Genomic DNA, 14,805 nt, shown 5'->3' with positions numbered 1-14,805 from the left:
TTTTTTTCTTTTTATTTTATGCATCTTAATTTCATTTTACATAGATTAAAAGATCTCCAGAGGTCCCGTCTCAGTGATTCTGCATGACTATGTTCTGTGAGGCCTGGATATTTAAATTTGCATATGAAACAATAAAGCCCAGTTAGATGGCAAATGTGCACATGCTCCTTAAAATGACCAAAACATTTGTAAGCAAAATGATAAAAGAGTATGAGATATACATGCAGTTTCAAGCACAGGTACACCTGTCTGCAAAGAAAATATTTCACCCAAAGTGGAGAGCTACCCCTCCAGTACTTTAACTAACCAGAAAGATATTAAAAGGAAGAAATTAAATCAATTCAGCATTCCTTTGTCTTCCTTTGTTTGCTTTCATTTACTCAGATCATGCTAGTTTTCCTGTAAAGCTGGGTGGAAAAGGTCAAAGGCAGGTATCAAACAATCTCATAAGAAAATACACTTTTTTACTGAATTACAATGCAAAATATGCAAGTATTCAGACACAGCATCTGCTGAGTTTTATCAGAGAATGGTGTGGTAAAAATTAAAAAATATCCATTATTTAAGAAAAGATTTAGATCTGACTCTGAAAAACACAATATAAGAGGTACCTTGAAAAGTTTTTAAAGCATGCATACACAGAATCAGAACAGACATATCCAGTTTCCACAACAATCAGTTTGCTACAATCCAATTTTATGCTTGTATGGGCTTCAAGATGTAGAAAAATTAATAGCTAAATACTACATGTTGCTTAATTCTGCTTAGAGTCATAAGCCAGGTTCTAAACATTACCTCCTCCACAAAAGAATATGAAAAAGAATTTTTACTTCAATATAAAAATTAAAAATAAAATGGTGGGAAAATATATAGGTATTCATAAATTGCAAAAACGTGAGGTCTGTTGTACAGAAAGAACTGAGAGAAAAACATAAAGTCCCATATATGTAGCAATTCCTTTGTCCACACATTTAAGAGCAAATTAAAATGCAGCACAGTTAAAACTATGGAGTTAAATACTGTGTATACTTTTTTTCTTTCTTTATCTAAATCAGTATTTTGAATTTTATGCAAATACGTGATTTCAGTGGCTGCATCTCAATTACTCTCAAGCAGATTCCAAAGCTTTTCCTTATGACCACATGAACTCATCCTTTAGTGGCTGTGCAGAACAGTGTGGTGGCATCAAACAAGCAGACTTTGCTGACTCCAGTCAGCACTGGAGGTTAAACAAGGGTCCTTGCACCCCCAGGCACAGTGGTCCACATTCACATCGTATCCTGTATCTGTGACATCGCCACACTAAGACTTAACTGCCTCCTTAACTTGCAAAAGCCCAGTTCATGCATGAACACTTAGAGGCACAACAACATTCTGCCATGCTGTGTTATCCAAAGCCTTCCTAGAATTAGGTGTCACCGTGCTAAGTTTGGTGACGTTTTTGAACTTTCCACTTGAAAGGCAGGGTTGAATTGTAGTCAACAGGAGTAATCTGTCAGACTGTGCTGAGTACATAATTTGTAAATTCCTTCTTAGACAAAACACCTTCACTTGGTGACTGCAGAATTTTATTCAGAATGAAGTAATGGAAATTAGAAGAATGTAAAAAAAAATGCCTGAATAGCAGTGTGTTATGGCAGTACTACTTGGTTCTAGCCTGAGCTAAGCACTCCTGTCTTTATTACTGTGTTTTCCAGAAGTTTGTGCAAGGCACGCCACCACGTAGCGTATACACCCTTACCATGCTGCACTACATCCAGAAAAGAAAGAAGAGATAAAGACACAGGTACACAGTGTTCTGATGTCAGGGCTGTTTGATTTGAGGCATTGCAGTAAAGATGCAGTCCCAGAAGTCATCTGACCAATACAACTTAAATCCCATAAAGAATAACCACTGAGCAGAAGCAGCATGGTATCTCCAACAGCCTGTATTAAGCCACAGCCTGGACCACCAGGCAGAAGCTGCAGCATGTTTCCTGAAAAACCACAACACTGGTTCACATGATGCTTTCATCTGTCAAAGGCTCTTCATGAGCTCTTTTGTCTGACTGTCCAGCAGCCAAGTGTCCCCCGGCATCTGACTGCCACCTGAAACACCACAAATAGGAAATGTCTGCCCGGTCCTGCAGGAAACACAAGAAGAGCATGTTAGCTTCCGACCCAGCATTCTTTACAGGGTATCCTGTCCTTGCAGCAAGATTAATGTGTGTACCAAACCGTAGTCACTTTTGGCTGTAGAATATATCTGGTGATGGTGATGCACAGAAGTCAGCTGCGTAACAGATGTCAAAAGGATCTTGTTTGTCAGATTTCATGCTGTACAGTGTGGGTGTTTCTGGGAAGATCTGGAGAGGTCTTAAACAGCTTCTCACAGGGATGCAGATGCCACCTATATTAAACAAGGCTCTGCCAAAATGTATGAACACTCAAGGACAGACTAAGATTTATAGAAACGTAATTTTGTCATCTCTAAAACTCTTGAATTATTGACTTTGAAGTTTTCACCTTATTTCTCTTCTCTCTTATTTCTGTCAGTGTCTTTTATTTAAAGCACATGTTTTCTCCAATTACATCTGAACCTATGTTCTACAGTAACTGATGAAACATCTTTTGTTGCAAACAAACAGCAAATCAGAAAAATAACTTTCAAAGGAGAGAAAATCTGTATGTAGAGTTCTTTTATTTGAACTTTATCTCAGGGGGCTTTTAAACTTTTTTATTTTCCACTTTTTTATGCCAATATTGAGATTTGTATGCAACATGCAAAAAATCTAAGCTGCCAGAGCCTTCAGGATTCATCCTTTATCCTTTATTTCTGTTAAAAACCCCAAGCATTGCACACTTTCTTTTTATGAAGAACATGCTGACTTCAAGTTGAACACACAGGTAATACAAAAGAATTTTTTCATTTCACTTATAATTCCTATTATATACTTTTCAATACCAGTGTTTGAAAATGTTGTAGACATGATGTATTTTTTTGAAGTACTTCGTTCACTGAACACATTTAGCAATATTTTTTTCTGAAGTACTAACTCTTTTTCTTAACTCACGAATCTCTGTCTTTTAGTAAGACAGAGATTCATGATCTGTCTCCAGATCATGAATCCCATTTTAGTAAGAACTTGCCAGTTTTACTTGATGGCTCATAAGTAAATGAAGGATCTGTGGTTACTGGGAGAATTAAAGCTAAGTTTAGAGTTTCCATCAGTCACTTATACATACTAATTCATAAACAGCCTCCTTCATTTTATACTATGTTAACCAATAAATTGATTATTAAATGATAGAAAAAAATCTAAGTTTTTGATGTTTTTAATGCATTAAAATTGACTAATGTGCTAGATTTAAAATCTAAGCAATCATGCATCTTTCATATTTCAAATTTTGCCTGTGGAATTCTGTTATTCTTGATTTCTGTTTCTACAATAATATACACTTATTTTCAAGTCAGTTAAGTGAAATATATTGGAGTTTCCTCACACATTCGCTCCAAGCAATGCACAGTGCTCTTCTGTGGGAGTTATACAAGGTGGCACCATTCATCAGTTTAGCCAGCAATTTCTTCATCACTACAACTGTCAAACTGTAAACAAGACTGCAGCTTTAAATCTGCCCTGGATTTATGCACTAGAATTCTAGCAGAAGACTTACTTTCCTTCAGATACCTCTAGATATTTTATTTCTAGAATTCAATTTTTATGCTCTCTGTAAGTGGTTTAAATTTTATTAACTACCTTTCTTGCTTTTGGAGGTTAAAAAATCCTCTGCCCTTTTCCATGACCACCAATATAAACAAATCACAACACTGAATGGGTATTATTTAATTACCCTGGGTTCCTGTCTGCTAAGATATGTGTTTAAAGAGCTTCTGCCTTCATATTTCCTTAGCTTCACTGGGATGAAAATAACATTATCACTAACATTGAAAATAGAAAAAAAAAATAAACTCAGCAAAGTTAGCAAATAGCTACATGAGAACAAAACTCAAAATGACTGAAGATTTGGTCCAAATCTCACATCTAGGGCAGAAAACACCTGACTATAGCTACAGTGGACTTGGAGTGCTATATCAGGTTAAAAACTTTCAACCCTGATGACAGAAAATTTAATAGGTGATGCTTAAGCTTTCCAAACTTGCTCTGTGTAGTTATCAGGATGCCTAGCTACTTTTGCTTCATTTTAAAAACTCCAAACTATATAGCATAGAAATTGACTTAAAGATTGCCCCTTTGCATGAACAGCACCCCACTTTTTGCTTACCTGGGTCTATGACTGCAATCACCTGTACTGTCATGTAAACCACAAAACAGTCCACACTCATACATGTCTTGACATCTGCTTCTTCACGTGCAGTTCATTAGACCATTTAGCCACCATCAGCATTTACATCACTCTTAAATTCTGTGAATTTTTTGCATATTTAATTGAAATAACTGCAAGACCTGTATTAGCAAAAGTTAAGGTTTAAAACTAACACACATCAGAAAGGATGCTTTCCTTTGATTAATCAAACTGTGTATTTCCCCATATGGATCATTTAACAGAAGCTGATTTTAATTTCAAGTCAATAAAGTTGCAGCAGGGATGAATTTGCCTGCACTTATTACAAAGCAGATTTTCTGCATGCAAGCAATTGACAACTGAGTCTTCTAAGGTTTTAGTGAAATGAAAAATGAACTGGTTTACAGCATTCAAAACCTCTAAAATACAAAAATATGACGCTATTTAATTTCTTAAGCTGAATGTTATCCTCTTTCACAAACTGAGAAATAAAAGTCTAGGTGTATACCTATATAAACAGTCCAAGGGTATTGTTCTTTAAGTTTACTGACAGATAATGGAGGTGGGGAGTAGGGTCCAATATCTGATAAATTATGTTGATGCATTGCTAGCAGGTGATAATCCTCCTGGCCCCTTGAAAAGGTGTGTGGAGTAACTGTACTGTTGTGATAAACCCTTAGCCTTTTTCATTTTAGCTCTCCTATTTTGGATGAGGCAACTCAAGACACAGAGCTCAGACAATTAGAAATTCCCCTTCATAGCGTAGCAAAATGCAAGAAAAGTAATTATCAAGAAGAATCTAAATAGGCAAAGATGCTAAAGAACATAAATCACAACTTGGCATATTTTTCAGAAAGACTGTGGGGAAGTTACCACAGCAATGCTTTTCTGAGCCATATTTCAGTGATAAAAGACAAAGAAAAAAGCCTCAAAATTTGAAACCAGGGATGAGGGACCTTGAGATATGAATAAGAAATAAAAGACACAGATTTTTTTTTTTTTTCAACAGAGATTGAAGAAGACTGAGAAGGACAGCTAGATCAGAACCCAGTTCTGCAGTTACAGCATCACATAGAAAATTTCTGCATGGTAATTTTCAACCACATTTTTGACAGCTGTCCATCTTTTGCCTTTGATATGTAGCATGATGCTCTGCCTAAGTGGTGATAAAACAGTCTTCACTATACCACATTTCCAAACTTACTGATTATATATGAAGAGGAGGGGCTTTTTTGTTGTTAAGGAACACTGAGGCCAGCCTAACACATCAATCTCAAAGCTAAACATTCTGAGGATGTGAAGAACAACATTTCCCTACAGAAACTCATACCAGTGAGGATGCAGCATATAGACATCTTTATAAAGGAACCAGTAAGTGGTAATAGTCATAATTTATCTAAAGGCTGCTGAGCTGACACAGCAGGCTTCAAATACATGAACAACAGCCAACCACTTTATTCTATGAAAGCTCACAGTATAAGTCCCTCTTGTTACAGCAGGGACTTGCAACACACTCCTTCTAGGAGTGCATGTGGAGATTCCTCCCTTGAGTGGGGACATCACCTCAAGGCTACTCCTTGAGACCGAATGAAAGAGTTGCCCAGGGTCATTGGTATGGCTGAGTAACATAAGTCTCCTGCTAATAATTATTTTGATAGTCTTAATATAATTATTTCAATATTGCTTTTAAAAAGTAGTAGATATACTGTGCAGGAAGTAATTCTGATTAAAGTTTTTTTTGTCTAATCACCATCATCATATCATCATCAATTTCAAAAAACAACATACTTTATTCATATAAATATGCTTGGTTTGCTGTCCTTAATCCTGTTGGAGAAATTTACATAAAGGCCAAATTACACCTACATAAACCATTAGACATAAACTTCTGACTAAGTCTGGGACTAGGATGGATCCTGCCTCACCTAGACTCCTCTCTAAGAAGGAGTTTACAAAGCAAAGTGTTTCTTTCTGAACTTTGTCCTTGTTGTCCTCGACAAACTTTATCTGAAGCTTCCATTCTATTGTTTTCTATGAGATTATTATCGGGACTAAAAAGTCTTTCTCATAGTCACATATCATCTATATTTAAAACTATCATACAAAACAACCAATCTTAGCACCTTAAAAACCACAAGAGCATTCAGTGCAGGAAAACACAGCTCTTCAAAAAGAGTTGCTATTGCCTGATGAAAGGCCCATGTCTAGCTGGTCTCAAGAGGCACAGCCTTGGAAACAGAACTACCAAATATTACAAATGGAAGAGACTCACAAGGATCAACGAGTCCACCTCTTTAATGAATGGTCCATAAATGGATCAAACCTGCATCCTTGGTGTTATTAGCACCATACTCTAACAAACTGATGCTTTCATCTCCACAGTCTCTTCTGATTTTAAGATTTGCAAGTAAGGATGATATAGGGCATTCAGCCAAAGCATAAGATCACAGAAACATCTCTTTAAAGATTACAAGAACAAGGGGCTTCAAATAGTTGGGGAATCTTAACCCTTCTAGTACACAGTTACTTTCTGCATATGAAGGAGACTAAAAGCAGGTGTTACCTGTAATCTTACCTGTGTATTGAAATTCTCCATGGCTGTCCTTCGGGACAGTGTCATGGTTTAGTATCCTTCCATAACTGTATTTCATAGGAAATCATTCAACGTCTTCACAACTGTACTTATATTTTAGAACAGTTTAAATAATGTATCTAGGAAACCAAGTATTAGCTGATGCTGTTGTAACCACTAAGATGAACTGATGAAAAGTAAGAAATACTCTTACATAATCCAGCTTCATGTATAGCTTCTTAGCTGTTTTCTAGTCTTGTCTTCCTATGTTGCAAACTGACAGATATGAGTTAAGCTCAATATAAAAAAAAAGCACAGAAACAGAATGGAATCTGGGATATATTTCAAGAAATCAAAAACAGTATGTCCCCTTCAAAGAACTCTTCTGAATTATGTCCTCTTTTTGGAAAACAGTACTTATCTCTGTATACTACAACAAAACCAAATCTGATGCACTATATAAACTCTGAAGGTCTTCAGTACTACCCTTTCCTTCTGAACATATAAGCCGCCATTTTCTGGATTATTAGGAAAGCTCTTGGCCAGATTTCAGCAAATACTGTGAGAGAATAACTAAGAGACACATTTTTGAGTTTATTATGAGACATAGTGTTTGAATAAAGACTGAAAAATCCCATGAATGGCATCTGATTCTGAAACCTGTAAATTACTTTTGCTGTTAAGAAATGAATGAAGAAATCTTGCCTCTTAAAATCTGAAGAATGAGATTAATCTACCTGAGTAATTTTCAGGAATAAGTATAGACATAACAAGTATGTTTTGGCTTATCCATGTAGGGAAGTTATGTTTTCTAAGGATTATTTCATGAGTGGCATGGAGAGGTGTCACAATAGAAATCAAAACTACTAAAAAATTTCGTATACTTTCAAGGAAGAAGATAAAGAGAGCTATATTAATGCTTCAGTCAGACAGAACTTTCTAAGGGAGGTGGGTGTAGCAGTTACTTCAGTGGCCTCAAAGGCAGAATAAGCTTAATTTTGGAGGAAGGTCTAACCTTATTTTAAGATACTCTTGAACTGAATATCACTTAGGAAAACATGTACAATCTTAGAAGGGAAGGAGCAATTGCGTTTATTTTTTCAACTGTCAGAATATTTAATATTTAAGGAACTTGACTTTCAAAATTGTGACAGGTACTATAAAATGAATATTAGGTTTTAGTAATAATTTGTGACAAGTAGTAGTTACTATGTCAGGAGGAGTTTCAGAGGCATTTTGAATTTGAATCAGCGCAACACAAAGGAACTAGGAAATGGCATTAATAGTGACAAAGTTTGATCTACTTTGCATCATTCAAACAGAAGAAGGTAGATAACTTTATTTCACTCCCCCTTCTGCATTAACATTAAATTAGGTGAGTGAGTGCGTTGGTGAATCCCATTTTATGTTTCTTCAGAAAGCTCTAAAGAAATTTCTCCTCAATTAATCATTATGTAAATATATCAAAGGAGATCGTTTGATAAGCTGAGATGGTTTATCAAAAGGAAAGCAAACTGGCAATGGTTCAAAGACCTATCAAAGCCACTATTTTGCTCAGATTTTTAATCACCAGCACACCACACAGTGCTATGAATCAGTGCCCTATAGTAGGAAATATCTTTTTTGTGCACTGGGAAGCCCAAGTTTGAGTAAAGAACTTTTATATAGGTAATCAAGCTGTAATTGTGTAGGATATAATCTGAGCCACTTCTGAGCACTGTACTAAAAAGGTGGATTTTTCTTCCTCAGCAGGAAAGAAATACTAAAAAAAAGTCATTTGAACAGATTTCTGCTGAAGAAAAGGATGTATTCTCCACAAAGTTTCTCAGGAAAAACTATTTTGGAAACGTCCCAGTTCATTGCAAGACTTACATCATTCTTGGCTATTGCCATCCACTTTTACTTGACGATAAGCAAACTATCTCCCTTACTACAAACTAGGAATTTCACATAGCTGTTGTACACCTTTTGGCACATATTCTGACAATAATCCAAGGCTGAATGTAAAACAGAACTTAATCTGGGAGATTGTCTCCTCCTTAGGAGAATGGATGCTTGTGATAGTGTTATTCTCTTCTCTATCTCTAGCCTCTGGCCATATCCACGTTTAGGATGCTGTACTAGTAAATCCTACTTTGCATGAAGTTTGGTTCACTACTTACAATATTTAACCTTCTCTCTCTTTTTCTCCATCAGTAAAATGAGCATCACTCACCACTCTACATTTTACCCAAGGCACTTATTTTGTTCATAGATGATGAACAGAAAATTTAATGGGGAAAGCAAAAATAATGAAACTTCATTGCCACCACCCTTCACTACACCACTGAGTTTAAGCAGCATTCTCACTTAAATTTCTGTACTGATGTAATTTCTTGGATATAGAGCATTATGTCAGGAAATATAAACTAACTGCATGGAAATGGAAAATATATAAATATTTCTTACAATGAAACAAAAAAACCCCATGGTTAGTTCAAATACACCATGCATCACAGTTATATAATTTTTTCAAGTTAATAGATTTTTACATGTTCTTTACAGAGCAGCTGCTCTCACTGAGCCACCTGTATTTGTTTCCCTTGCTCAGTGGTCTTGCCCAAAATGTTACACTTGTGTCTTGCAATTTAAAGCTAGTAGTGATAATAAGCCATAGTTTTTGTGGCCAAAATATTTTTATATTGAGACATTGATTTTTTTTTTTACAGTTAAATATCTGCAATTAATTCACTTGCAGGTATTTCAGTATTCTTTCTTTCTTTCTTAGCTGTTTTGCTTTCATTAATTCCAGGGTGAAACAACTAGGCAAAACCATAATCTGAAACCAAATTAAACCTGTTTTTTTTAGAATTTACTCCTCTTCACTTCAAGCTAGGGTGCCATCCCAATATTTTACTGACTACAGCCACAGAATTAAAAGAAAATGAAAGCAAGCACAAAACATTTGGCATTGATCAGTTGGCCTTAGTACATCTGACACAAGAAGACTGAATACTTTATGTATTTGTCACTATGACAGCATTCTTACAAGGTTTTCCAGGGTAATTAAATTAAATTTCCTAATATACACTACAATCTCCAGTGACGTGACTTACACCAAAACATACAAATACATGTACCATAATTGTATTTTTCTGATCCAAACATGTTACTGTACAAGCTGGCTTGTACTGATAAATAAGAAACCCAGCCTGGTTTCACAGATCGGGCTCTGGGTTGGGAGACAGGGGCATTCACCTATCATATTCCATGCTGAGCTGCTGGCATCTCCCTGGTCAGGAGCTGGGCTGTGAGAGGATCAGACCAGTGAGCTGTGGAGACCTGGCAGTGTTGAACTCCCTCTGTAAGAAGGACAGGCTGTTTGTCCCATGGAGCTCTGGGGGGTGTGTGTGTGGTTCCTGTCTCCAGCCACCGACCCCATGGACCACATGGAATTGAATGTTATACAAACATTCATTTGTGATTTGTGTCCCTGTCTCCTCAAATATATATCCACCACTTTAATAGGAAATGGTGACACTTATTAAGAACAGATTTAAGGACGGATTGACACGGGTATGAAGTAACTTTTTTTTTTTTTAAACTTCGCTGCAAAAAAAACCCCACTAGATGAGTATTTCAGCTATTACTGTATTTTCCTTGAGGACTTGACTACTGCTTTGAAGAATGTTGCACAGCAGTATCAGTGAACTGTAGAAGGATCAGCAACAAGTTCAAAAATACTATCCATCAAATCTTAAATCCCCTGACATTTATCACCCAGTTCTAATATATAACTAGATGTATCATCTCCAGTTTTACTTAGCAAAGTGATATGTTTGTATACTTTACAACAAAATGAGCAGGACTATAACTTTGAGCTGATGAACATGTTTGTGCTTGTCATTTTTATCACTACTTTAATCTCAATCCTCAGTAATCCACTTTGGTGGTTCTGGTGGTACTTTTGAAAAACTTACTTCAGCCTTCAAAATGCTGATTCACTGACACTCCCCCCTGTTTCAGTACACATGATGCTTTCAGTACAGCAAAGCGAACAGAAAAAATATTGACATGCACAGTTTCCAAGCAAAAATATTCTAAGTATACATATTTAAAACAGAAAAGCTCTATTTTATTTCCATTATTGTGGGTGTAAATTACTACAAGTGGCACCAGAGAGATGCTGGCTGGCTCCAGCTAGTTACGAGCCTGCATGTATATCTGACATGCACAAAGAGAATGTGATTTTTTAAGAAAACAAGTGCAGCGTCAGCCTTTTACTCTTTAAATCTGTTTGTGCTTACGTGCACAAGAATATGAATATTCTGCAGTGAAATGACAGATACTCTATAAGTCAACAGAAGTGTCCAGTCTGATTACATTTTGGCTTTATGTAAGGTACAATTATAACAGTATGCATACACATGTGCAGTTCCACTTCTGTACACCTTTGAGCGACTTGACCTGACAAGAATATAAAAGGATGAGGTAAAACTGGTACACGTGTTATCCCCTACATGTAGAGTATTTCCCCAATTTGCTGCTCTAGTCATCACTCACCGCATTTTGTTACAATACAAATATTTAACTTACAAATATACTTCATATGACACTTAGCACTTCATTAATTGGTATCTACAGATGAGACACTATGCCCGATCCTCAGCTGGGAAGTCAGTATAACTCTCCCTAACTCCTGTATTTAGTTTCCAATAATATTTTTCATACTGATTTCAACAATAAAACGTTGCTAGAGAAAATTTTTATGGAGCTTTTACAAAGTCGAGATTTGACCAATCATTTACCTTCCATGGTCTAAGATTCCTATTCTTATAAAAAGAATTTTAAAAAAAATATATATATACTGCTCCTCTTCAAATCTAAGTCAATTTCTGGTATTGTGTATTTGCGTAACATCTGTGCTTTTCAGAGTCCATGCATTATGATCTCATTACTTCCTCATATAACTTGGAAAGAAGTGCTCATAAATAAGAAGAGATTTGAATATTTTGGGGTTTCAACCTTTTTATACAGCATTGACTCATGACTCAGTTTTATTGGCATAAAGCCTGAGAGTATAATAATGATGGCTAAAAAAAAGTAACAGTGAAAATGGAATTGAGCTAGACTAATGGAATTTCATGATTAAGAAATATAATCACATCTGGCTTGATTACCTAGGAGATAACATCTTTGTTGGTTAAATGTTTAAATCGTAGGTGGTATGCTATTAATAAAAGATATTTATTATTGTTCCAATTGTTATTATTGTTACCATATTGGAGGAAAAAATTATTAATTGAATTATTTAACAATGAAGAAAAATGCAGTTCCATTCATTTAAGATTTTGTCCCTCGGGAAACTTAATTTTAGAAAAATTTTCAGCACTCTGGATCTTATTTTTTTTCCCCAGAGTATGATGATAATATTAGTTCTCATTTGTGATTTTCAAAACTAGCATTATAATGTTGATGAAACTAAATCAGCCAATCTCGACAGACAAACGACTAATTTAGGGATTTTTTTATTTGCATCAGATTTAGGACAACTGGTGTATAACTAATGCACAACTAAGCTGTATTACTTCTAAAATTATGCTTAACTGAAAAGCTTTTCTCAGACTAAAAAATGCATATTTATGCATATTCAGATCCCATCTTTAAAGGTCATCACAGCTTTTTACTTTTAATGACAGCTGTTTTGGACAGCTACTAGAATCAGACTATATAATATATGTAATGATAAATAAATGGTAGTGATTATGTAGAAAAATTTCTACAGTTTTCAGAAAAGCAGTATTACTGTCAAAACCTTGAGGGATTGAACGGTACAAATTCTGCAGGCTAGCATGATCCAACTTTACTTTTTTCTTCATAAGTATTATATCACCAAAAAAATATTGCAGAAAATTTAAGTAACAGTAAAAATGTAACTTAATGAAATCCAGTGCAACTTACTAATGTTTATATTGTCTTTTCTTGTCCTTAAGATTTAATTTTGTGAACTGAGACTTCTTTAGCATGATCCTAAAGAACTGTAAGTTTATCTTTTATCAGGAATTACTAATACCATTATTGTATTTTGAGGTATAAAATCACTGCCAATTATTTTCAACTTCTCACAACACACAGGTAGGTAAAATGTTAACTAATAAAATTAAAAAACACATTTAATACAAAATAAAAGCCAAAAATATAGATAGTAATAGGATGTGGCCAGACAATATTTTTCCTTCACTTAAACCTATATTTATACAATTATTTATTCCCAACTGCAAGCTAAGATCTAACAGCATTATTGTTGTGGTGCTGCTCTTTAAGTAAAAATGTTCATATCCCAGTTTAACTAACACCATGTCCTAAAACATTATCCTGGATTATGGGATATCTGCGATTTTTCTAGATAGATATTCAATTAAAAAATCATATTGTTCTCTCTGCACTTTTTTTTTTTCATTGTGTAAAGTGTTATGGAACTGAGTTGAAGTTTTACCTCTCTATATTTAAAACAGTTTTGGAAGTAGAATATGATACCAAACGTTACAGATGTATATATGTATACATACATATATCTATATATAGATGTATATTATATGTAGAAATACACATAAACACATCATATAAATAAATACACATGTGTGTGTGTGTATATACATGTATAATAGAAAAAGAGAAGCTGACTCAATCTATCCAAAAAATCATATATATATATATATATACACATATATATACACATACACACACAGAGATCCCTTAACATCCCTTAAATTCTAAAAGCATTTTATTTATTTGATATAGCAATTTAAGTTGGCTAAAAATTGTACATTACCAACTGGATTGCAAATGGATTTATGAATTCAAGAACTCCCTTCTGTTTACTCCTGGGTAGTCCAAAGAGATTTAGTCAAGGATTGAAGCCAGACGGATTAAAAACTGTCCAAGAATAAAAACTCAGTCTCTGCCTCTAAAAGATGTGGGTTTAGAGCTTTAAACTTCTGAGACATTATGTATATTACATTTTTGCCTACATCATAATACTTAATTTTCTTGGGTTTGCAGGTTTTGGTCCTTATGAAGAAATTCTGTCTACTTATACAGGGTAATGAAGATGTAGTACAGTAAAGATTTATTCACACTGAAAACTAATATTTATAGAATATTGATCTTTGTTATTAAATAATTATATGGTAGTGAAGCTGTTAATAATTAAATTTGGATACTTAATTAGTTATGCATCAATATTTGAATCTTTTTGTGTTGCGGCTGTCATTTGTAGAAAGAAATATCCTTTATTGTATTACCAGTCTCTCCTTTTACTGGGCTACAACAAAATCACAAGCTAAACAAAAGGAAATAATTTACAATTGCTTTTGCCAGAATGTTCATTTTTACAGCTGTGCAATAACAATAATGTTGACTGAGTGCAGAAACTGTCAAATACTGCAGCTGGTTGAAAAGTTTATATTCTGACTACCAATACTAAACTAGTTTCATATCTTAAGAGAAGGCCAAAATAGAAGCCAAAACCTCACAAAAAGCTTATGACATGCTTTAAAAATTATGCCAACAAATGAAGAGGAATACAGATACGCCACATAAAATTTGGATAGGAAGGTCAACATGATCTTAATTCTGATAATTAAATTTAACTGGAGTTCCCAGCAAAAAGATAATTTTGAACAGAAATAAACCGGCTGTCTTAGTCAAGACTAGAATGCTGTAGTAATGCAGCAGATGACAGATTAAAAAAGGGTGTTAAAAAACTCAAATTTTTCACAATGCTATTTGCTAGGAAGCAGGGTAATAAGCCTTCCCTTTTTTTTTTCATCAGAGATATTTTATCCAACATCTCTCATCTCCCACCTAGTAGAGGCAGTCACAAAATAACACACAAAACCAGGCTCCCCAAATTCTAACCGTAAATTTCTTACATGTTTGCATTTAGAAGTCTCATAGATGGACTCTCT

At 34.8% G+C, this 14,805-nt stretch overlaps 1 protein-coding gene across 1 annotated transcript in view; it reads right to left on the bottom strand.

The window, feature by feature from the left end:
- Positions 1-14,805, bottom strand: part of CNTNAP4 (contactin associated protein family member 4) — a 198,436-nt gene that overhangs the window by 125,646 nt on the left and 57,985 nt on the right. The gene's annotated exons all lie outside the window — the stretch shown is intronic.

This window comes from Melospiza georgiana, chromosome Z (genome assembly GCF_028018845.1).
Source record: "Melospiza georgiana isolate bMelGeo1 chromosome Z, bMelGeo1.pri, whole genome shotgun sequence".
NCBI classification, from domain to species: Eukaryota; Metazoa; Chordata; class Aves; order Passeriformes; family Passerellidae; genus Melospiza; species Melospiza georgiana.
This window is presented reverse-complemented; position numbering and strand designations above follow the sequence as displayed.